Source organism: Eurosta solidaginis, chromosome 2 (assembly GCF_040869045.1).
Source record: "Eurosta solidaginis isolate ZX-2024a chromosome 2, ASM4086904v1, whole genome shotgun sequence".
Taxonomy (NCBI): domain Eukaryota; kingdom Metazoa; phylum Arthropoda; class Insecta; order Diptera; family Tephritidae; genus Eurosta; species Eurosta solidaginis.
In genome coordinates, this window is record NC_090320.1 from 69,447,331 (window position 1) to 69,473,098 (window position 25,768).

Genomic DNA, 25,768 nt, shown 5'->3' on the forward strand with positions numbered 1-25,768 from the left:
TCTCAATGATCCAGACCATTCCCGTGAGAATTGAGTGTGAGCCGGAGTTGTAAAACTCTTGGATGACGGTAATTATCAAATTATCTGGCTCACAAATTGAACCAGACTTTTATTTGGATTTATCTGGCTCAAATCGTTGTTGTGGCATTTACATGCAAAATTATTTATCTGGCTCAGGATCTTTGCGACGGGATGATGGCTTATGATTCTCAAGTTGAGCCAGTGTTTCGTAACAACTATTGAGATTTTAGAGGTTTGCTAGTTATCAACATGCGCTCTAATGGCAATCAAGCCCAAATGCTTGTTGGGTATATTCGACGCCATTTCGAGCGAACGCAAATCACCGACAGATTAACTAGGGTTTAATCCTGCCAGATGGGCCGCTTAAGCTCAGCTTAAACTTCAGTTAAAGTAGACTGAAAAACTGCAGAGTAAGTTTAAGCGTAGTTTAACTGACAAACAGAGTTGAACTTGTACTGAAAAACCGGGCTCAAAACTCACAAAAGAGACTATTTATCACTTTGGTATTTAAATAGTGTTTCTACAAACCAGATGCGAAATTCAGGGTTGCATTTTTCGATTTAGTTTCCAACTCAAAATTTCGTACTTACCAAAGGAGTGCCATACACCCTTAAATTGAATAATACGAGGCGGTTACGGCGGCAGCAGTTTTAGTGATGGCATTCGAATAACGGTGAATTCGCGTACACCCATTTTGATTGTGTTAGGGCCAAAATGAGCGAATAATGCGAACTTCGAATGCATTAAATGTGAATACTAACTACAGAACAACGCGAAGCATTTCTCATTTAGTACGGTGCGTAAACCCCTCGCGAATGGATGCCTTTTCGAACTAAAGCGCTGGTCAAATACAGCGAACGTGTCACCTAATCACTTAGCATACCATCACACAGGACAAAAATATATTTTTTTTTGTGGTCAAAAAGAAAAATAATTTTAGTTGAATAAAAATTTAATTGAAATTGAATACATTTATGCCCAAATAAAGTGTGCTACATTGTGAGCGAAAGAATTTAAGCACGGGAACGTGCGAAAAGTGGATAGATATTTTTGTGAAAACGCTGGAAGTTTTTTTTGAAGTTGGCCCATGCTGCAAAAGTAAAAATTTCGGTGAGGAAATATAAGGGTATCCCTCAAAAGGAAATGTTATATGAAAAAGTGAACTAAAATTTGTGAAAAACTTCATTTGAAGAGAATTAGTTCAACGTACTTTCCAAACTAAAAAATTGAAAGAAAAGGGCGAAAAGAAAACGAAAAACTGTGAATATGATAAGCATGAAAAAATCCCATAAATTTTCGAAATAAATATCTTTCGGCAGTAATGTGAATACATATAAAAATTTATATGCCGAAATTTGCGGAGCATTGAGTTGTAAGTCTTCGTTTCATATAGATATCATATATTTATTCGTTTCATTTATTTTATTCGGCTGCTGCTGGCTTCAGTAGCGCCGTTGCCCCACAATTCCGAGTGAGAAAATCTCTGTACACCACAATTTCTTGTATGTCAGGCGACCAGCTTTAAGCGCTCGGGTAGGTAAAGGACAACGCGGAAGGATGTTTGAGCAGGGAGAGGACTGAACGGGCGATGGAAATACTCGCTTTCGTCTTTACAAAATTCTTGCTTTGCGCTTTTTCCGCCAATTTTGTGCTGTTATTCATTTTGGTAGTTGTTTTTGGTGTAAGTAGTATTCGTGGCGGTGGTGGTGTCGCATGAATGAAGGGGCTCGTGTTGGTATTAAGGGCAGAGGCGCGGCACAATATGTCGACAGAGAAATAAACACACTCGTACCTATACATATAAACACATGAGTTGTAATGTGATGCCAAAGAGGGGTGTCAATTTTCACCCTTAATGAATAAAAACAAACTAATTGGCAGGTGGGAAGAATAAGAAAAAAGTGCGAATAATACACGTTGAATGGAAAAACATTCGAACTTAAAAGTCTTCAAAAGCTAAAAAAAATTCTGAGATAGCAGAAATGGTCTGTTTGGGCATGCGGATTTTCGAATATGTCGAATGCTCTTCGAAAAGCAACGGTAAAATAAAGTAAAACAGCGAGCGATTTGAGAATCCAAATGTGCCGACTGCAATAAGTATTCGGTGAGTACACACTCTTGTGAGTACACACTCTTGGATGGATGCGCAGTAGCACGTGAAGAGAGATGCAAAAAAACAACAACTAAAAAAAAAAAAAACTGAAAAACATAACAGTGCTCGTATTTTATGAAAAAGAAAAATTCCCTTCCTTTTTCCGCCCTTTTTAATGTAAGGGTGGTACTTAGCGCAAGTTTCCATAGTTCTAGCTTTCTGTTCACATTTCGTCATTTTTATTCCAGGAGAAATTCCCGCGGGTGCGTAAACCCTCCACAGAATTTTCAAGTATTATCCCTATCAGTTCGAAAATATAGCTGCTCTTAATGAGTAGCGCTTTCTGAAATTTCCTCTTGATGTTTCTCCTGTTGTTGTTGAAGCGATAAAGACACTCCCAGAGTCTCGGCTGAGAAAGAACCAGGATTCGCACAGATAGGTTAATTTGACAATTGAGTTGGATAACCTATAAATTGCGCTGGCATTCCCTAGATAACCACTTGAATCAATTGGGGATTTTAGTCACCTCTTACGACAGGCATACCTGCAGCGGCTATATTGTAAGCTCCGTTACCCATTGAGGGGCTTCGCTCTTGATTTATAGTAACTGTGTCCATATCCAGGACTTTTGGGCTGTGGCTTACTCTGTAATGTTTTTGATTTGGTTTGGCTATTTATGATAACGTAGCTCGGTAGATGTTTTTACACTGAAGCCCGATATAACAGAAATTTACTTCACATCGATCACATTGGCGGGTGCTATGTTATTGAGCCTGAGTTTTCCAACTGTAGGGCCGAATAAACTTATAGGCATCAATCGAATAAACTATATTTCATTTTATGAGTGCTTAAAATTTCGGGAATATTGACGAGAAATAGGGCATATATACTACGATTGGAGGGCACTAGTGATCGGGAACCTCCGAAGCTTTAGGACCTGATTATATAGCCATGTCAAATATATGTTGAACATCCACGTCGATGACATTACGCTAACGACTATCTGACACCCAAAAATATTGGGAGTGACGTTGGATAACGGCTTCCATTTTTGCGAGCATGCAGCCCCAATGGCACCTAATGTTTAGAGCCGTAACATATTCCTCACTTTCCGCCTGGCAGCAGTTGGGGCAAAGGCAAAGAAACGCTCCTAGCTAGTGAAAAAGCGGTTGGCCAGCCGGTGGTGTACTATTTTTCTACCATACGGTCGCTTGAAAGAAATACACTCTAGGTAGCTGAAGGCCTGTCAAAATACCACGCCCATAACTCTCACGAGAAGTCTTCTTATAACAGCAGCACATCATCTACACCATGAGATGGGAGTACTCCCCCATAGAGGATAGTAACAAATTGCTAAACAGATAGTTTTTATGGCACCAACACCTCTAACTCTCTATTGAAACTGTAAGTTTGCTAGAACTCACGTTAGAGGATTTCGTTGACGATTTGAGAGTGATCGCACCTATTGGATGGAAATTTGAAAACCTCCTACATGAAGAAGGAAAAGGGTGTAGCTAGGACTTAGCAAGCGTGCTTCAAGCCTGCTAAAACTATCCTCCAAGCAAAATCTTCTAGATTTATACGTGTGCCTTTTGATGTGCCTCAAAAGTTGAGTACTAGGATTTTTGAAACGGGTGTCTTATTGGAACAAAGCTGGACCAATATTTTGAGCCGCGATGCAAAAGTAAAGACTATTCCAAACCTTTCAAATTAAATACAATTTTTTTCAAATGCGAAAGGATATTCCTTTTTCTCAATATACAGCAAAGGCCTGGAACTGTACTAATAAATATAAACATCGCACGAATTTCTAACTCCCCAAAGTTAAAAGTTCAAAAGTGACAACCACATAATGACAATGGAATTACCTTCTTTCTTATACCATAGCTTTGATAAATTTTACTAGATTTTTCTGCAGAAGCAGAGCGCAATTCGATTCGATTGAATGAACTTTGAATTTTGGTCTAAACATACAGTATGACTTAGTTGAAAATATAGTAAAGATCAAATCCGCGTTTCTAACTTAATATATTAGGGAAACTCCGCTTATTTGTAACCTTCTACTAACGTTCGTATCGCTAAACTGTTGAATAAATAACTCCAATATTCAATAATGCAAAATGGTCTTTTTAGACTACTTTGAAAATACTTCACAATAACACTTATACTTCGCAACTGATAGCGCGCTTAAATCAAAATTACTCTGCTTACTCGTTCCAACGTTTCACAAGAGTATTGCGCCCTGGCTTGAAACTTACCTCGCATTCTTTCTGGGAAATTATTTTCTTCGTTCTTGTGTGTCCATTTGGTTTCGTCAATGCGAGTGTTTCTCTCGCAGGTACTTTTGATTTCGCTTTATTTGGCCCATTCGATCCATCAACTTTTGCCCGATCTACTGCTTTTGACTTTGGTGGTCTTTGTCCAATCGCCTCCACCAGCACTCGCTTACTGCTGAACCCTTTCTCAAAACTGAAATTGAGTGGTACAGCCTGGTTCTTATAACGCATACCCCTTCTCGGCATGGTCAACTAAGAAGTCCACTCCCAATATGACTTCATCAACAATCTCCGCCACAACGAATTTGTGTAGAACCATGACCTTCCCAATTAAGACTTCACAGATTACTTCTCCCCTGACTTGGTTATACTCGCCAGCGACCGTACGCTACCTTGCCCCAGGTAATGGCTTTACTCTCCTGTTGACCAAATCAGATCGGATCAAGAAATGAGATGCGCCCGTATCTACAGTCAGTACCCGTTCTTTGCCATCCACATTCCCTCTGACGGTAAGACTGCATGATTTCCTTCCAATTTGCGACACATATATAACAGGTCATTCAATAGCTGGAGCTAGCTCTCGATCTCTACATCTTACTCGCTCTTGCTCATCCCCTCCAGCTTTGTTATTAAGACCACCCACGCTGTTGAAACTACTAGGATCAAGATCGTAATGACGTGCAATGTGACCGGGCTTCCCGCATTGCATTTGATAACTCTTTCACTCCGCTTTTGCGATCCTTTCAGCGCTTCCAATATTGTGTTCAACCAGTCTGGCCTTTCTACCTCCACACGGCGTGCTTTGAACGCTGGCTTACACAGAAGCGATGCTGTTTCCTGAATCAGAGCATGTGATACCGTTTCTGCGATTCAAGTTTTGACGATACCCTTGCTTGCTGTGCCTCCAGCTGCGAGGATATGCGGGCCTCTTGTGCTTTCAGTTGCTCAGCCAACTGAGATGTCACATATGTCTTCAATTCTTCCAGTTGAGTTTCCATTTAGATCTTATACGCTTCTCCTGGGATACTAGTTAGGATGGTATACTTGTCTTCTCTTCTGCCAGTTGAGATGTTATATTTGTCTTTTGTTCTTCCAGTTGAGATGACATTTCGGTTGATATTTGTTTCAAAACTGCTAGTATCGCGTTAATGTCAACACTTGCCAATGGATTCGGAGTCTCTATCTTCTCCTCCATTTTAGTCGCTGGCTCTTCCACATCAGGATAAAAGACATACTCGTCCACATCCAGTCCTTCCAACTCCAATTCCATCTCGTAGCCGAAGTAGCTGAAGTTATTGCCGGTTGAATTCAATCCACGGTTCTCCAACTCCTTTTTCAGTTGCTGGATCCTTAATTCGCTTAACTTTGCCCTGTCCAAGTTGTCTTCGAAATCTTCAGAATTTATTCAACAATTCCTCTTCTGATACCAATTGCAATGCATTTAGGGAAACTCCGCTTACTTGTAACCGTCTACAAATGTTGGTATCGCTAAACTGTTGAATAAATAACTCCAATATTCAATAATGCAAAATGGTCTTTATTAGACTACTTTGAAAATACTTCACAATAACACTTATACTTCGCACTGATAGCGAGCTTAAATCAAACTGACTCTGCTTACTCGGCTTTTGCTCCTTTTATACTCTTTGCTGTGTCGTTCGCAAAATTCTAGGCGTATCTTCTTCTAGAATTTACTCACCAGCTATAAACTACAGATGCACGTTTATAGCTTCTCGCATAGCCATATGCGCGCGTATATGTGAGTGATACTTTCACCGATGATTGCGTACTTTTGTGAGTATCTCAGATATATGCATGTGTTTGTGCATATCTCTCCGCTTCTTGTATGTACATATGTGTAGACATAATGATTGATTTGTTTATGTAGATACAAATGACTGCTTAGTATCGGCGTAGAGATGATAGTATGCCTTAGTGTTGGTAATATTCGTCACAATATGTTATTTGGGGTTTTGTTTATTTTAAAGAGTTGATTTGGTCTACTAGTACTAGGCACCTTTGATATGTAACGGCTCACATGACTCTCGTGCAAAATGTATTATAATCAAAACTGTTTTGATTTTCGCTTTCGGACTATTATAAATAAGATCAGAATGAGTCTTTTGATACCACTCCCAACATTTTTGGATGTGGTTCAGTAATAAGTCGAAGTTGGGAAACACGGAGTCTGGTTTTAGGTCTCCCTCGACGTTTTAATAATCGCGCTGGAGACTAGTTCTTGGTTTTCACTGGGTCAAATTTGTTCACAAACTTGGCCATATCAGTGGAAACGGTTTGTTATACCATGTCGAAAGAGTTTTTCGTCCGTTTTTATTACACAGTCAAAACATTTTACTTGAAATATTTGTTTTTCAATCGCGGACATTTTTACAGTAGGTATCAAAAATATGTAGAATTTAAAGCGGGAAATCTATGTAGCAGGCAAATTTGTTAAGGAATACAATCATTCAAGAATGCAGTTTTTGGAATCCCCCTTCAACGAATAACACATACCGAAAATCCGGGGATCAATGCCTGGAAAAACAAGCATCAAAATCTCTAGAAAAAGTTCTTCATTTGCATTTTTTTACAGACCATTGGCTTACATTTGATGAACTTTTAAAACGGTTAAGTGAAAATCAAAATTTGTACAAAGTTGATTCAACAGTTATTTGCGAATGCGAATGATTGCTTTCCTTTCAGTATTGCAATTCAATAAATGGAAAACAGTGAATAAAAGGAAAGAAAAACAAGCTAGGAAGGCTAAGTTCGGGTGTACCCGAACATTACATAATCAGCTGCTAAATTACAGCATGCAAAATTTTTAAATTACGTTCTTTTAAAAGTGGGAGGTGCACGCCCATTGTCCAAAATTTTTGCTAATTTTCTATTCTGCATCATAAGGTCAACTCACCTACCAGGTTTCATCGCTTCATCTGTCTTTGGTAATGAATTATCGCACTTTTCCGGATTTTCGAAATTTTCGATATCGAAAAAGTGCGCGTGGTTATACTCCGATTTCGTTCATTTTAAACAGCGATCTAAGATGAATGTCCAAGAACTCACATACCAAATTTCATTATGATACCTCAAAATTTATTCAAGTTATCGTGTTTACGGACAGACGGACGGACGTCCATGGCTAAATGAATGACAAGTACAATAGACTGCAACGTGTGCGGTATCAAAGTTCTTGTAACAGTATGATTTTCATTTATGTTGACGACCAAGCCTTTGGCTTATTTGTTAAAAAAAAGGGACTCAAAGCGATTAGCTTTCCTTAAATTTTGCCAAGCGTTGAGCATTGCTTATTTCATGCCTATTGTGTGGATATTCCTTTGGAATTTTCAAACTTAAGGAATCAATTCTTGGGCTTAAATCCATTTCCAGCACTTTATTTTTAATATTTACATAAAATGTCCGATTGACTTTATCTGAGGAACATTTGAAGGATTATGCAATAATGGTACAATATCAATATTAAATTTTTAATATGAAGTTAATATTGCTTTAGGTAGGAGACACCAAATTCGGCCGAAAAATAGTTTTGCCATTCTTTTGATCAGAGCTGTTCAAATTTTTTTATATCAAAGTGCAAATCACAAATCATATACAAAATTATACATATTGTAACGAATTTAGTGAAATTCCATTTATTCCAAATCTTCTGCTAACTTTCGAATCGCTAAACTGTTGAATAAATAACTCCAATATTCAATAATGCAAAAATGGTCTTTATTAGACTACTTTGAAAGTACTTCACAATAACACTTAACTTCACAACCAATAGCGTGCTTAAATCAAACTGAATAAGGACCACTCAGCTTGTGCTGCTTTTATACTCTGTGCCCAAATGTCTAGACGTTTCTTCTTCTAGAATCCTCTACCTGGTCACCAGCCATACGCGGGTATGTATTTGTAGTGTGTAACCATATGCGTGTGTATACGTGAGTACTACTTCGCTGATGATGGCATACGTTTGTGAGTATCTCTCTGCTGCTTGTATGTATGTGTGTGTACATGATGATTAATGTGTTTATGTAGCTTGCTTAAATGTTATTGTGCCTTTATTTAATAACCTTAGAGATGGTAATATTCGTCACAATATGTACACTGACATTTTTTTATATTGAAAAAAAGGACCCTCACACATTCCTGAGTGCTCATAATTTAGGATATAAGTCCGAAATATGTGAAAAATATGAGCCTTATAGCGTTTTCTTTTCTGGAAAAAAGTGTTACGCTCTTTGTCGCGCAAGGATTGTAAATATATTTTGTGCTTTTCTAAAAAGCAAGTAACGCCTATACGGGGTATTTCGTTCTTTCGTGAAAATTGTTGCCTGCTGGCAACGCAAAAGCGTTACACTTTTACCCTGCATAAAATGGCGGTGTGGCAGTGCAACTCTGCTAAACCAGCTGATCGTGACAATTTTATTTCTTCACTTCACAAATTTTTAGCGAAGAAAATTGAAATGAAGGAAATAATTGCTAATGAATTTTTATTATCATTGACAGCGAGTTTGTGAAAATCAGCTGATACACGGGGTAGCCATTTATGTTCTTTGCATGCACTATAAATGTTGACAATTTTCTGGGGTAGGAGTAGCTCTATTAAGGCTTTACCATTTACTTAGGCTTCTCCTCCATTTTAGTCGCTGACTCTTCCACATCGGGATAAAAGACATACTCGTCCACAGTAATTCCTTCCAAATAAATAAATAAATAAAATTAAGAGCTTTTTACCCAGACAACAACAACAAGGCAACTTTTGAACAAATATTCATATTTTATTTTGAACAATTTTCTTTCATATTCAATTTGAATAAAATCATAGTTTATAGCTCGTCTTGCTGTTCTCAATTTAAATTAGCATGTACGCTTTTCTCCAATCATCTCCATTGCGCGCTGTATCATTGTAGCCACAAAACTGCCTCCTTGGTTTTCCCTGGTTGGTCTATCGAGCCCTCTTTGTATTTGACTATAGCTGACGTCGGTATGCCCTAACCCTTTTTTGGGCTTCCTTCGGAGCTCCTGTTTCCCAACCAATATTGCGGATATGCTTTCCCGTTCTTAATGCCATGCATTCAAAGTCCATCCTGATCTGAGCAATCCTAATCCTATAAAGCACATAAATGAAAAGACTTATATGTATAAGAAGCAAAAAAAGAGGTATTTATGAGCGTAATGGGAGTCTGATCAAACAGTATGAAAAACGGCTCATACCGAACAACCATTGCAAGAAGGGAAATACCCTTATTATGCACTCATAATGGAGCTCATAATGAGCGTAAACGATCCCAATTAGGACTTCTTGTGCTTCTTCTTCGTGCTAAATTATTTTTGAACAATTTTTTGTTGTCAATTTGTTAGTGTAAACTTGAGTATCATACCGAAGTGTCTTGGCTTCATATGGAAGTGCTTTTTCTTTGCACTTTCATATGAAATTCATAGTGTTCGTATTTCATTCCGCATACGTCGTGTGTCTCTAAAATTTCAATAGCCGAAATTTGGAAAATTTGTGGATTTTTTTATTGTAATTTGAAGACACAGGCCAGCAAAATATAAAAAAAGTCCTGAACCTAAAATGAAAGGCCTTCAGTTCGCTAAATCTGAATACTGACTCAGATTTTTCTTTTGGTTTTTATTTTCGAGGTATTCCTACATAACAGAAAAGAGGATAAATATAATAAGAGCCACCAGTCTGCTACGAGTGGCGAGTATCTCGCTGGAAATTAAAAAAATTGATGCCTAATGTTTTCCAAGAGGGACATTTTCAATTGTCTCGCAATTATCCATGCCGTGTACGCACCTTATGCAAATGTGATTTTTTTTTATTTTAATTTTTTTATTTTTATTTTTATTATTATTACCTTTATATTAAGTCGCTTTCATGTTTGTCCCCTCATTTCCATAGACATTTTTGACTCACGGAAAATTCTTTTTCGGTAACTTCCCGTTGAGCTAGACACTTGATACTTAGAGCATAGTTTAGATCTGAGAGACATTACAATGCAAGTGAAAAAAATCCGCTAAGTGGCACACGAATCGAGATATACAGAAAATAAATTTTAAATGGAAATTTTGCGATCGAGTTTTAACTAACTTCTCGGTGATTCAGAGATTTGAAACTTAGTACATAGTTTGCGAGTCGATGGAACTACAATTCGTGCAAAACAAAATGCCGCCAGGTGGCAGACGAATCGAGATAAACGAAAATCCCTGAAAAAACGCAGGGAATCTTGTGATCGATTTTTAAGTAACTTCCCGGTGAGCTGGAGATATGAAACTTGAGCCGTAAGTCAGAATCCGATGACAATTCAATATTTTCCGCTAGGTGACGCATGCATCGAGATATTAGGAAAATTAATTTTAATTGGGAATCTTTCAATCCATTTTTAACTAACTTCCCGGTTCCCTAGAGACTTGTAACTTAGCACATAGTTCGAGACCTGGTGACAATATAATTTATGGAAATCAAAGTTCCGCTAGGTGGCGCGCTAAGTGAGATAACTACAAATCCTTGAAAAACGAGGGGAATATTGCAATCGATTTTTGAGTAACTTCCCGGTGAGATAGAGACTTGAAACTTGGGCCGTGGGTTAGAACCCGGCGACAATGCAATATTTTATCAAAAAAATTCCGCTAGGTGGCGCATGGATCGAGATATTAGGAAAATTAATTTTAATTGGGAATCTTTCAATCCGTTTTTAACTAACTTCCCGGTTACCTAGAGACTTAGCACATAATTCTAGACCTGGTGACAATACAATTTGCAGAAAACAAAGTTCCGCTAGGTGGCGTGCTAATTGAGATAACTACAAATCCCTGAAAAACTAGGGGAATCTTGAGATCGATTTTTGAGTAACTTACCGGTGAGCTAGAGACTTGAAGTTTGGGCCGTGAGTTAGAATCCGGTGGCAATGCAACATTTGATCAAAAAAATCAGCTGGGTGGCACGCGGATCGAGATAGTAATAAAACAAATTTTAATTTGGGAATCTTTCAATCCATTTTTAACTAACTTCCCGGTTACCTAGAGACTTGAAACTTGGCAAATAGTTCGAGACCCGGTGACAATACAACTTATAGAAAACAAAGTTCCGCTAGGTGGCGCTCTAGTAAAGATAACTGCAAATCCTTTAAAAAGGGGGGAGTCTTGCGATTGATTTTCGACTAACTTCCCGATGAGCTAGATACATGAAATTTTGGCCGTAAGTCTGAACCCGGCCACAATGCAATATTTTATCAAAACAATTCGGCTAGGTGGCGCATGGATCGAGATATTGAGAAAAATAATTTTAAATTGGGAATCTTGTAATCGATTTTTAATTAACTTCCTGGATATCTAGAGACCTGAAACCTGAAATATAGTTTAAAACTCGGTGAAAGTGCAATGTTTGATCAAAAAATTTGACTTACGTAACGCACAAGTCGAACTGTTTAGAAGATTAGGCCATACCTTCATGGCTAGACTCCTGAGTGTTGCAGGCGTTGTGGAATTCCACCTCGTTGAAGGCCCAACTCAATGCACGTCCTTGCATACCTTTAAGCGTACGCGACTTTCACCACGATTCTTTTAGACTCAGGCGTATACGAATTTCACCACGGTTTTCAGCTGTGCAAATTAAGTAGCTGACAAACGAGGTGGAATTCTCTTGTTATCATGCGAGGTGAAATTCTGTTGTTTTCGCCAGTGTTGTCAGCGAAAATTCCACCAATTCTCTTAAATCAAATAAATAAAGATAGGAATTTTCACTTAGGAGTTACTTAAATTACTAATGAAAATTGCAATTGCCTCTTTGTAGGCAGTCCTAAAAAATTGAAAATGAAAAGGTGATAAAAAAATTTTAAGGACTACCGTTATATAAATGGACCAAAAAATAGAAGGCAAATTTTCCTTTAATACAGACATAGTCTTGTTGAATTTTTACTAAAAAAATTTAACAATAGCTCTTGTAAAAGACTTTTGGGATCTAAAATTATAAAGGTAGAGCGCGTGTTTAGATTTTAAATAATCAATTATTTAATCCCGAGTACATGGTTTGCCTTAAATTGAAAGATTGCGCTCCACCTTTATAGTCCAAAAATTCCCAAAATTCTTTTACAAGAGCTATTGTTAAAGTTTTGTAGTCAAAATTCAACAAGACTATGTATTAAAGGAAAAATTGCCTTCTATTTTTTGGTCCTTTTATATAACGGTAGTCCTTAAAAATTTTTTATCATCTTTTTATTAGAACGAGAATTAATTCGAAAATTTAATTACAAACATAAAACTAGACTTGGAAAAAATTAGTCAGTGGTTTGACAAAAACATGCTGAAAATTAACCTTTCGAAGACCAATTTTATTGTTTTCAAAAATTACAAACCTCTTCCGGACATTAATGAGTTTTCTGGAATAATGTTTAATAATGTAAAGATTTCTAGAGTAGAAAAATTAAAGTACTTAGGTATCTGGTTCGACTCCAATTTAAATTGGAGCGAACAAATAAATAACATTAAACTGAAATTGATTCCTTTTAATTTTGCTCTATACAGAAATAGGGGCATCATTCCACGTAAGCAATTGTGGCTCTTATATAATGCATATTTTATGTCCAAGATCAGTTATTTAAATCCAATTTGGAGTCGGTGTGCAGAACATAAAACAAATGAACTTCAGCGTTTGCAAAATAAAGTAATAAAGAATATTCTCTCGCTTCCAATACGAACTTCCACTACAAGTCTGTATGAAAATAGGCTTGATATTAAACAAATATGTATTCTGCAAACACTATTAGTGGTTTTCAAGATCAAAAATAATCTTATAAAGCATAACCTTAAGCTCAATACAATAGATCGTTCAGTATATAGTCTGCGTCAGGTAACGAGTATCAGAACCACGTTCTTTCGAACAGGAAAAAGTGCAAATTCATTACGCAATTATGGTGTGAAACTGTTCAACAAAATACCAGAGTATGTTAAAACATCTTACAACATTATCACTTTTAAACGTGAAGTGATTCTGTTGTTACTTCAAAGACACGATTTCAGTATCGACCAATATTCATGATACAATGCATTTAATTAACTATGCTGAAAAATCCTTTCTTTCTCTTTTATCTTTTAATCAAACATTAAAAGAAACCAAAACCTTATATTGTATACTAACTCTACTGTATTTATCAATTTGTGTTGCATTTTTATATACCATTAAATATCTTTTATTTTGATTTTTATTTTTTTCTCTACATATAATTGAATAGCAACTGCATGACGGTATGCGTAGAAATTGTTAATTATCTGAGCTAAATTCTCACACAAAAATTTAATTTTTATGAGAATGCATATGTATTATTGTATACGTATATCCAATGAATAAAGAAAAAAAAAAATAATTAATTAAATACAATTGGAAAATGTATATAAGACATTTATGCACATCTTGCATAAAAAAAACGTACGACTTCCATAACGAAAACATTATACAAAGTAACGAGTGACGTCTCTTATTATATTTATCCCCTTTTATAACAGTACCAAAAACACACGTTGTTCGACTGGATTCAATACGTTATTTTGGCGAGAAAAGTAATGTTGATTTCGAATACACAAATCTATCACTTTATTGAGCTGGAGGATGGTTTGCTGAATACACTTACATGCAGTTATTAAGGCTCAGTTTTTTAAAACAAGCTACAACCTTTTTAACAGTCTCCTGAGGTACGACTTTATTAATTACTTCGCTGTAATACTACCTTATTAACAGAATGCCTGAGATACGTTCTTGTTAACAAAACGTTTAAGTTACGACCTTTTCATTATCGACGTATGATACATAAAAAATTTATATTTCCTCTGATGAAAGTGATCATAGCTTTATAATTTTTATTTTCGACTTATTTGATCACAGCGTTTTTTCTCTCAGCAATGGCGTCGAATATGTACCCAATAAGCATTTGGGTTTGAATACCATTAGAGCTCATGTTGATAACAAGCATACTTCTAAAATCTCAATCACAGCGTTCTCAACAAAGAGGGATTTTTGTTAATAAAACAAAAAATGCTGCCACTCAAGTTGAGAAACAGATAGTTCTAAACTTACTCTAGTGTTATTCTTTAATTATACTCCAATGTAATGCTGCAGTATTTTCATGAAAATAAATAAAAACATGTAAAATATATATTTAATTTATAACGCTTCATTAATGCTACGAAGCACTTGCTTATTTCTCAAAGCTAATAGCTTTTGGCTTTTGTTGTGCACCCTGGAGAAGATTTTTCTCAACTCCACCTCAACGCGATGTTCATGCAGGATATCAACTGGAGAAATGTGCTGTATACAAATTAGAGAACTTTAAAATTTTCAGAATCTCTCCAAAGATGAAGAAAATTTGAGAATGATGTTTTGAAGGTCAATTCAACTATAAATTTTACAAAAATTCTCAAAGGCTGGATAGTGGTTTGAGAACGAATTTAAATAAGAATTTGAGAACTATGAGGTTTGAGAATAATTAGAGATCAATGTTGAATATCAACTTCAGTAATAACTCGAAGGCTGGAGAAATATTTTTTCTATTCTATCTATAATTTATCTAGATAATGAAAAGTCAATATTTTTGTACAAAAAAGCGTACTCCATAGGCGGCCTTAAACTGTAATTGTGAAACTGCTCTGTAGTTTAAAGCAGTTCAAATTTGACTGAAGCAGAGGTAGAGGACGGCCCCCACTCCGCTGGAAGGACCAGGTGGAAAACGGTTTAAACTTCTTGGTGAGAAACGACTGGCGCGCTTTGTTGGACGGCCATAACCGTTTAAACGGTTAAGCGCCAATTAAGTAGGTAAATTGAGCAAACTTCATTTTGGCGCAGCTTAATCGCTAAAAGCTAACGCACCTAAAAGTAGGCTTTAAATTTGTTAAACAATTGTATATGGGGAAAATATCGCAACATAGTTTACAGAACAATATCTCAACTCCCAAAGGCAGCCATTTAAAAAGTAGTTAAAACAACATTTTCAAAGAAAATAGTTGAACTTTAACATTTTATATGTTGTTTTTTTAGTAAAAGAAAAGATTTAGAGGCGAAAAAGCGTAGAAAAAGTTCTGAAAGTACGTGCAGGTGCAAATATCTCGAAAACTCGAACGAAAATAAAAATTCCGACACAGGATTCAAATTCAACGCAACAAAGGACTTAAGAACAGTATTGGGTTCTTTCTTGGTCTACAATTTTCCGACCTGAGTTATTTGCTGTTGGCATTTTTAAATTCATATATACATTATATAATTTTTTTCCTGAAGTTAGGGCAATTTTTTAACGGGTGTTTTGCAAAAAGGAAATAATAAAGTCCGAGCACTGAATCAAAAAAACAAAGGCAAATATGGACAGAAAGTAGCCTTAACGTTTCTGTCAGTTGACAGAATTCTTGTGAAGCAGCGCCCTCGGAGAGCGAGAGAGTTGCAAGCGTGGAAATTTGAGAGTGCGCATTTTGGAGTATGATTGAATATGGAATGCATGTGCAAAAAGGAATGTGTGAGTAAAGGCGCGCGAGTTTCGGCCAAGCTCAATACCAAAATTTCTGAACGAGAGTTGCATTATAATTGATTTCATGCTTTGACATTTCAAGGCTTAAAGAAAGGAGTAGCAAAATCTGAATTAATAATATTTTAACACTAAATACTTATGTAAATTAATGCATAATAAATGTGACTTGAAATGCAATGCATTTGTTGTTGTACATTGGTTTGTACCTTTGTACTTCTTCTGCTCCATTGCTTGGTATTAAATTGTGAAATCAAATAAATTTATTTTTTATTTTAATGGCGTTCAGATTGTTACTCCACGGAAAGTAACAAAAGGTGCAAAAACGAAGCGTACGAAATGTGTCAAATTAAACAAAGACTGAGAAAAATTATGTCCAAGTGTGGTGAAGAATATTAATTTAGCGGCCGTGCATATAAGTACATACAGAAAAATAGAATACCGTTACACTTTGTGGCGCATATATACACACAAGCAAAGCAAGGTCGTGACATGAAAATCATAATGGTGTAACACACAATTCCTGTTATATGTATTACATATGTATATGTAAGTATGTGTGTGCATGCGAACGGATGTGACTCCCTCACCAAGGCGGCTGACAAGTTTATGCTTTTTTTGTGAACCGTTAGATTTAGAGATATTTATATGTGTATACACATGCACATTCATATGCGTATCAGTTAACAGAAGTGACACGCTTACAGACACATTCATGTCCACCCTCCTACCAATGTACATGCATACAAAACAAAAGGCATTAACTGTCCATTTGAAGGTCCAACTATGTGCCTATTGAAAAAGTTATTAGACCAACAATACTAATTGCATTAGCATCGATTGTGTTCACAGTGTGTGTATGAGTGTTAGTGTTTGTCGTATTTGCAATTGTAGTAGTGAAAAATACTACGTCTGTTATATGTACGTGCTAACAACAATAACAATACTATCGCCCAATACTAGCACATTTACAGTTACGCATTTATAGTCATATGCGCCATTTCGAATATATACTACTACTAATACAAATACAACAACACGTCTATTATTATTACTATCACTACTACATAGCTAAAGATAGGCGTCCGAGGACAACTACCGTTATGTATTATGTTACAATAACAGTTTAACGTAGTATTCATCTGCGAAAAATGGTGCTGCTGCTTTTGCTGTATTTAAAAAATACTCGTAAAACTTTTTGATAATAGCAACGACCTGAAAGATGAAAGATGGATGAACAAATGAATATGACTGTTGTTCGTGTGTAGGTCTATGTGTGTGTATGTGTATGTAGTAGGCGATATAATTCTAACATGACAGTTATAATTTATTTGAATGTTCGACAAACATATATACACACACACATATGTACATGCACATATGTCCTCCGACACCTAAACACATAAAACCTAATTCATAAGTCAACCGCTGTTTATCTCAAATATTTTTATACTCAGCTGAGCAGAGCTCACAGAGTATATTAATTTTGTTCGCATAACGGTACACCGTAACGGCAGAAACTAATCGAGATAGATATAGACTTCTATATATCAAAATGATCTGGAAAAGAAATTCATTTAGCCATGTCCGTACGTCCGCCCGTCTGTCCGCCCGTCTGTCCGTCCGTCTGTCCGTAAACACGATAACTTTAGTAAATTTTGAAGTATCTTAATGAAATTTGGTATGTAAGTTTCATCTCAGATCGCTATTTAAAATGAACAAAATCGGACTAAAACCACGCCCACTTTTTCGATATCGAAAATTTCGAAAAACCGAAAAAGTGCGATAATTCATTACCAAAGACGGATAGCGATGAAACTTGGTAGGTGGGTAGACTTTATGACGCAGAATAGAAAATAAGTAAAATTTTGGACAATGGGCGTGTCACCGCCCACTTTTAAAAGAAGGTAATTTAAAAGTTTTGCAAGCTGTAATTTGGAAGCTGGGTATGTAATGTTCGGTTACACCCGAACTTAGCCTTCCGTACTTGTTTTTTTCACACTTGTTTATATTTCTATGTAGTATTTTAAAGCGCTGATGAAATCATTTCGAAGTTCTTGTTTCTCCTTATGGAAGGAGTTTTTTCATCCACTTTATTTTTAAAATATTCTGAGAAGCTTTAGAACTTTATCGAATACAATACTGCATTGCACGAAATGATTGATTCTCAAATATGTATCATCTGCATTCTGGATATAAGGTTAATCACGTGGTTCCTTGGTAAGCAGGCCGCCATAGAGTTCCTGCAGTAAAAGTCACAGGTCTTATAAGCATCTGCTAGTCGCGGAATTTTCTACCAAAACCATATACATATCGTTCGGCCTCATGCTTTACTTACTATATTATCATTAATTGGCACTCAACTGCCTAAGCGAGTTTGTCCGTTTCTTAACAAGTCTCTCCAACTATACCAGCATCTCGATAGCTGGCAGAAATTGGGAATACCAATTGTATCAATCCTTCATCCACCTGAACTTCCAACTCAGCTGCACTCTCTTCATATCTGCGTAAAGCACATGCAGCTCACCTTGAAACCTCCTTCGATATTCGCCCTCGACCTCACGAACATGTCCTTACTATAGGGAAAGAAACAAATGGTAGATATTACGGAAGAAGATTCTTCATGCTAAATTTCCGATTGCTGTGGTGTGGTGGTAGTGTTTTTTTCTATCTTAATAATTATAAAGATTTCAGTTTGAGTTTTGAACAAAAAAATTATGTGCCATAGAAAACGGTGATCTGATGACCCTGTCGTAAGAGGCGACTAAAATACTAAATTGATTCAATGGGCTGTCACTGCAATATATGGCTTCTCCAACCCAATTGTCAACCTCACCTAACCGTGGCGAATCCTGTCTTATTAACAGACGAGGCTCTGCCGACCCCGAACTCCTGATAGATCTAGGGGGTGGGAGGCTATGGCATAGAGGGTCTCACGTGGTCATACCAAATCGTTCCCGAGATGGTCGGGCTAGTACCTTTATGGTGTTTGTTACCAGAACGTACCGGGTCTGCATCCGGCAAAGGACCATCAACATCGATAACACTCCCCAAGGCCTTCGAGGAATGTGCTTATCGCTACAACAACAAAAACAACCTGATAACCCTTTATAGAGGAAACACATTCTGTCTTCTTGGACCAAGGAAACAATGAAGCACCCAGGGAATATGAAGAATTTTCCGTTTCAATAAACCACATTTTGAATTTCAAGCCTCTAGTTCACGGTGAAGTAAGTTAAAACACAATCCCAAGATTCCAATTCTCATAAGAAATTTCTTAATATCTCCACCTTTGTGCCATCTTGCCGAACTTTTTTCTGCTTTTACTACATTGCCACGGTGCCTTGAACTGAGTGCAAGCTTTCAGGTTTATTGATCAATGAGAAGTTGCTTAGAAATCGAACTCAAGATTATACTAGCTCTTTTGGGATTTCCTTAAGACCTCTAAATATAAAGGTTCAAGCCTCTAGCTCACCAGGAAGTTATAACTCCATTGCAAAATTTCAAAATTTCTAAAGAGTTTTTAAATATCACGATCCCTACGCCACCTAGTTTAATTTTTTTTTCACTCAGGTGGCATTGTTATCGGGTTTTGAAGCATGTTACAAGTTACAAGGCTTTAACAACATGGAAATTTACATTAAAATGAATTGCAAAGTTTCCCAATTTTGTATATTAATTTGCAGATAAAAATGAAACGGACTTCAAATAAGGGAAGTAGAAAAATGATTAAACGCTAGAATTTCTTAGGTCCATGAGGGCCTCTCATAGATTGAATGAAACCGTTGTGTTAAGGATTCTATGTAATTTCAGATTTGTTGTATGACTCCTTCCTCCTTTCAGATTTGTTTTATGAGATTCCCTCGATATGCTCCAAAAAATGTGCGTGTGTGAAGGCTTCTTTCTTCCTTTTGATTAGATAGGTTATTTTGAGTAATTACTAATAGTAATTACTTTCATGTTTCGAATAACTTTGTTTGACAATGTCGCACGCATATAGTTATATCTGTTTGAAGCTATCAGATCAAATATAGCGTAACTCACATTTATTATCATTATAATTCAAGGGCAAATGCTGCCAACCCCTTCAAACTCCCTGTAATATAGTGCAGTAATCCAGCTCGTGGTATAAAAAAAACAAGTAAGGACGGGACTTTCTTCGGCTGTGCCGAAGACTTCATACCTTTCATGAATGGGGCTGAACAATAATTTTATCCCATTCGTAATCTCCAAATAATCGACTGTATAAAATAAGAAATATATAGTGAACAGATGTACATACCTAAACGATTTTTAAGATAAATATAAAATAAAAAGAAAAACAAGATGATAAAAAAATTTTAAGGACTACCTTTATATAAATGGACAAAAAAATAGAAGGCAATTTTTCCTTTAATGCAGACATAGTCTTGTTGAATTTTGACTAAAAAGCTTTAACAAAGCCCTTGTAAAATAATTTTGAGATTTAAAACTATAAAGGTGGAGCGCAATCTTTCAATTTAAGGCAAACCATGTATTTGGGACTAACTAATTGATTATTTAAAATCTAAACACGCGCTCTACCTTTATAATTTTAGATCCCAAAATGCTTTTACAAGAACTATTGTTAAGGCTTTTTAGTCAAAATTCAACAAGACTATGTCCGTATTAAAGGAAAAATTGCCTTCTATTTTTTGGTCCATTTATATAAAGGAGGTCCTTAAAATTTTTTATCATCTTTTTATTTTCAATTTTTTAGTACTGCCTACAAAAAGATAATTGTAACTTTGATTAATAGTTTAAGTAATTCCTAAGTGATAATTCGTATCTTTATTTATTTGTTCAAAATGCAAGATTTAAGAGAATTAGAGGAATTTTCGCTGACAACACTGGCGAAAACTACAGAATTCCACCTCGCATCATAACAAGAAAATTCCACCTCGTTTGTGACGTACTTAATTTGTAGTGAAATTCGCATACGCCTAAAAGTATGCAAGAACGTGCAATGAGTTGGGCCTTCAACGAGGTGGAATTCCAGAACGCCTACAACACTCAGTAGACTAGCCATGAAGGTATGGCCTAATCTTCTAAATAGTTCGACTTGTGCGTCACGTAATTCAAATGTTTTGATCAAACATTGCATTGTTAGCGAGTTTTAAACTATATTTCAGGTTTAAAGTTTCTAGATATCCAGGAAGTTAGTGAAAAATCGATTGCAAGATTCCCAATTTAAAATTTGGTTTCTCAATATCTCTATCCATGCGCCACCTAGAGGAATTTTTTTGATAAAATATTGAATTGTCACCGGGTTCTCACTCCCGGTTCTCACAACGGGAAGTTACTCGAAAATCGATCGCAAGATGCCCCCCCCCCCCCTTTTACAGGGACTTGTAGTTATCTCAATTAGCACGCCACGTAGCGGAACTTAATTTCTATAAATTGTATTGCCACCGGGTCTCGAACTATGTGCTAAGTTACAAGTCTCTAGGTAACCGAAAAGTTGGTTAAAAATGGATTGAAAGATTCCAAAATTAAAATTAATGTTCCTGATATCCAGATCCATGCGTCACCTAGGGGAATTTTTTTGATAAAATATTCCATCCTCATCGGGTTCTGACTTACGTCTCAAGTTTCATATCTCCTGCTCACCGGGAAGTTACTTAAAAATCGATCGCAAGATTCCCTGTGTTTTTTCAGGATTTTCTTTTATCTCGATTCGTCTACCACCTGGCTGCATTTTGTTTTCCACGAATTGTAGTTCCATCGACTCGCAAACTATGTGCTAAGTTTCAAGTCTCTGGATCACAGAGAAGTTACTTAAAAGTCGATCGCAAAATTTCCATTTTAAAATTAATTTTCTATATATCTCAATCCGTGCGCCACCCAGCGGATCTTTTTTTCACTTGCATTGTAACGTCTCCCAGATCTGAACAATGTTCTAAGTATCAAGTGTCTAGCTTAACGGGAAGTTACCGAAAAAGGCTTTTCCGTGAGTCAATAATTCGTATGGAAATGAGGGGACAAACATGAAGGGGACTTAATGTAAAAGTAAAATAATAAAAAATAAGAAATAAAAAATAACAATAATTATCATTAGAAAAAAATTATTGTTCTGGTAATAAACAAAAACAATTATTACGTATAATATTTTCCTGGGGATATAGTAGGACAGTGATGAACTAAGAGTAGTAAAGGCGGAATTAACCATTTATTTTAGTCTGGGGTTACAGCAGTTTCACTCTGAAAGTTTCGTTTAAATATTGCTATACAAGAAGGAGTAAATATTTCATATTAAGCAGACTCAAAGATATTCCGGAACTTAAACCTGTTATACACATACATGCGTGTATATATCAATTTCAAAACAAATTTTCTTTATTTTACTTACTTTTTTCTCTCTACATATTTCTCCGCAAGTAACTTTCCTTAAAATTTTCGTTTTTAGTTTATTCATTTTAAATTTATACTCCTCGCTGTGGTGCATAATTTTATGTATTCTTTTTGGAGCCTGCAAATGTTTTACTTCTCTGATTCGTTCTGTTAGTACCCTACAAAAAATAGTGCGACTAATGCCTAAAGAGAGCGGTCTCCAATTGATCTCTATTGTCTACATTGGGGCATAATTAATCCCCTTTAGTCCCTTTTGGGTACAGTTGGGATTAGTCAGGTTGAAATCTATGTAGCCTATTTTAAGATTCATAAAAAACAAAACTAGCGGCAACGAAGTAAGTTAAATAAAAAAGATGATAGGTGATTGATTAGAATTATTAAAGAAAAGTGCGGTGCTCTATACCGAACCTATGTTCCATTAAAGCTATAGACTGGGAACATATGTTCCATTATCGTCGACCCATATCTCTTGGAATGAGTTGGCGACTTAATAATGTTTTACATACATACCGTATGAAAACTAACGCTTTTAGATGAGATAAGAGATTAGTCTTCATACGTTCCCATATGGGTATAAAAGGGATTGGTCCTATCGACCCCTTTTCGGGTATAAATGGGAACAATTCGTCTCTTCATAGGCCATGATCAAACAAAAGGGAACAAAGAAATCAAAACTGGCATTGGTCGCATACTGCTATGCGGCTCATCTCGGATTCTTCCTAAACTAATCGAATTTTTTGCAGGGTATTGTTATTTATACACATGTGTGTGTATGCTACTTTTCCTTCTCGTAATTTTGTAACTGTGCTATGCTCCTTCGAGAGTGTCCTTCGTAGTACAATGAACAGTACGTTGCAGTATCTGTAGCAACAACAACAACAAATACAACAATGTTTAGAGTATACCAATGATAAGAATAGCAACAATCATACAAATTTTATATAAAAGTTTTGTCGCTGTTATTGTTGTTATTGTCATATACTTACTCGTAGTTGTTTTTGTTATTTGTATTTCAATTAAAACTTAAATTTCCCCAAGCAACTGAATAGAATCTGTGAGCTATAGATATATACACACACACACACACACACATAGCTAACCTACAGCGGATGATACTAGTACTGTACTACTGTTTCTCGAAGTTTTTTGCGGTTAGGATTTAATTGAGTAACTTGTGTTACATATTACGCCCAATAACCAGCTCAAAAATAATTACCTTTGCCCGCGGTTTCCCTTTAATGTGAGACTTTGGTTGCTTTGGAATTTGAATTAAATAAATGAAATAAATATTTTACTTCAATTTCTAGAACTAGTACTGTAACTAGTATCCAAAGCGAGGATTGCTCCCAAGACTGCTGTAGGGTATAGTGAAGTACTTAAGGTGGTCTGAGGTCTGTTGAGGTTGGTCTGGTTGGTTGGTTTTTTTTGGTTGTTAGCTACTTGAGCTACTTGGGATTTTCTTTATACCCAAACATCTCGTTGTCAATAGATTTAAAGGAAATATATGAATCCTTTTTTTAAGTTTTGGTTTTGTTTTCTTTTGGGTTGTGTGATATCTTTATTGTTGTAATTTCATTTTCCTAAAGGACTTAGATTTCAAGATTTTTTGTTTACTAACAATTTGTTGTTTTATAGTTTTTTTATGTTGAATAATCGAGATCTTTTACTCATATTTCTTTATGAAAACTGTAAACAATTTACATAATTCGGATAGCTTTAGTTTGTTTTTAGTAAACATTACGATGCCATTAAGAATATTTATAGAAAAATTTAAAACTTTTGTGCAACCATTTTTCAAAAAAAATTTCCTTAGAACAAGTCAAATTCAGTACCAGGTGGTTTTATCCCATCAGCTGATTGCTTCTTCTTTTTATATTTTTTTTGATGTGACATTCTAGTGCATGGTGAATTTGGTTAAATTTGCTCTGCTATCACCTTGTAGAAATTCGGCTTGCTTGAGAACGAGAAAAATAGGAACGCTTTTTTGCTTTCTTCAACAATAAACACAATTCTATGTATTTTATAAAATAAAGCCGCTTATTTGTTTTTTTTTTGTAGTTTCGTTGAGTGTAGGACTTCGAGTATAGTACTCCCTTCTTCCATGAAGGGCTACCCACTATAACCTAACTTCCACAGGTCGCGCAATTCCCCGTACATGGGACATCGTTTTGCATTACTTCGGGTATGGTTGCGCACTACGTCAGCTCTATGGCTATTTTCAAGCTAATGAGTTAGGCATCCATCTTCAGGGATTTAAGAGGTTGATAAACGCAATATAAAGTTTTATAGCTTTAGCGCTTCCGCAACCCAACTGTCAACCTCACATACGTGAGGGACTCCTGTTTCAAATATGAATGTATCATACATATATTTAGCCAGCGAGGATCTGGCAACGACAAGTTCCCCATGGAATTAGGCCATGTTAATCGTTCACGAGATGATCGGTCTAGTACCTCAATGGTGCTTTTTATCGGAACGCACGGGATCTATATGCGGCAAAGAACCATCAACATCGATCACACTCCTCAAAACCTTCGGAGAGTTTCTTTACCGTTAATAAAACAACAACATGCATCTTCTCATTTGCCGATAAGTATATGTCGCACATATATGCTAACCCTATCCCATCTGTCGCTTCGGCAGGTCGATCCGCAAATATGTATTAAATGTAATAACTCCCTACAAAGAGCTCATATTTGAAGACAATCTTTCGCATTTTAGAGTTTAGCGATGTGTGATGGTCATTTTTAAACACGATCGTGTCCAGATATCTATAAAGGGGTTGTTGTTAATTACAAACAATTTATTAGTTTACTAAAACTTTTGAGTTTCTTCGGTAGTTCGTGTAAATTCTTGTGTAAATCTTGTGGATAAATAAAAACGGGCGGAATGGAAACGAACAGCTAAAAATCTGTAACCTCTCTGCCCGTGTTGGTAAGCTATGATCAAGCTTAAAGTCGCTCTCATATTCGACAAAGTAAAATGACAAAATATCTATCGCTTTCGATGATTAAGTGCAGTCTAATATGCAATGCATCCAGCAGTCCGACAGATACGCACATAAACGTAAACACAGTGCGTCTCCCACGACCGTTACCGAAACCAGGCTGAGGAAGCCAACAAATCTGCTAAACCACCTAAAGTAGTAGACCCGGGCGGGACTGCTATGCCGATGCTTACAAAACGTTGGCAGCACCCCCTCACTAAACGTTATCAATGCCAAAACAAAATGCTAATCAAATCAAAAACCGAAAACAGAACTCGTAGCGCTATACGCATCAATAGCTTTTGCCACAGTCAATTACAGCACATTACTGCAAAAATTCTACCATTGGACTTAGTTTCAACATCCATATAAATGAGATTTCGGTAAAGACTGTTGGTGTGATGTTCAATTCGCAGCAGGCAGCCGCATTTTTACCTAAAGCTAGCATTGGCAGCACTTGTAGCAAAGGAGAAAGGCAAAAAACGCTCGTAACTACCTATAAAGCAAT

General features: G+C 36.3%; 1 protein-coding gene across 3 annotated transcripts in view; it reads left to right on the forward strand.

The window, feature by feature from the left end:
• The first annotated feature begins 835 nt into the window (after positions 1-835).
• stol (stolid) overlaps positions 836-25,768 on the forward strand; it is a 257,670-nt gene continuing 232,737 nt past the window's right edge. For all 3 annotated transcript variants that reach the window (XM_067765622.1, XM_067765623.1, XM_067765624.1), the window contains exon 1: positions 836-1,393. The gene's annotated coding sequence lies outside the window, so the exon portion shown is untranslated. The remainder of the gene's footprint in view (positions 1,394-25,768) is intronic.